The sequence below is a fragment of the Etheostoma spectabile genome, chromosome 9, assembly GCF_008692095.1.
Source record: "Etheostoma spectabile isolate EspeVRDwgs_2016 chromosome 9, UIUC_Espe_1.0, whole genome shotgun sequence".
NCBI lineage: Eukaryota > Metazoa > Chordata > Actinopteri > Perciformes > Percidae > Etheostoma > Etheostoma spectabile.
In genome coordinates, this window is record NC_045741.1 from 18,364,446 (window position 1) to 18,364,987 (window position 542).

The following is a 542-nucleotide window of genomic DNA, read 5'->3' on the forward strand; positions in this document are numbered from 1 at the left end:
TTCTCTTTTTACATGATTATTACCGGCCGACCCTTCCCCTTTCAGACAGGTAGCCATGTGGGCAACGTGTGTATGTGACGTTAGTCCAACGGGGTTTGTTTTTATGGGAAACGAGGCTCTCCGTGTGTAGATAAGTACCGTAGGCAACAGCTGCCACTGACAGTGATGCGCATAGTTTTTGATGGTTAGTCAGTGAAGCTACAGCAGTCAGTGTTTTATGTTCGCTGCAAATACGAACTCAATCACCTGATTAATGCAACATAATCACAACGTCTCCTGGCCATTTCCCCCCGCAGAAAGCTGCTACTAGCCAGGCTAAAGCTAATATAGTTTACCTAAAGAAACAAGGGGTCCGTCCGTCCAGGCTAACGTTACAGTTCGGAGGCGCCACGCTAGAAATGTAACACTAATCTACTACAGTAATCTGTGTTTGATCGAACGTAATTTACACTGATTTAATTGTTCTTGGATACACAGTTTGCTGCTAGTGCGCGTGACATGCAGGACTGATCAATTTATCAAACAAACAAGCTGGCCCCGCT

General features: G+C 45.4%; 1 protein-coding gene across 5 annotated transcripts in view; it reads right to left on the reverse strand.

Moving 5' to 3' along the window:
• Window positions 1–542, reverse strand: part of rubcn (rubicon autophagy regulator) — a 48,824-nt gene that overhangs the window by 44,237 nt on the left and 4,045 nt on the right. The window lies entirely within an intron of this gene.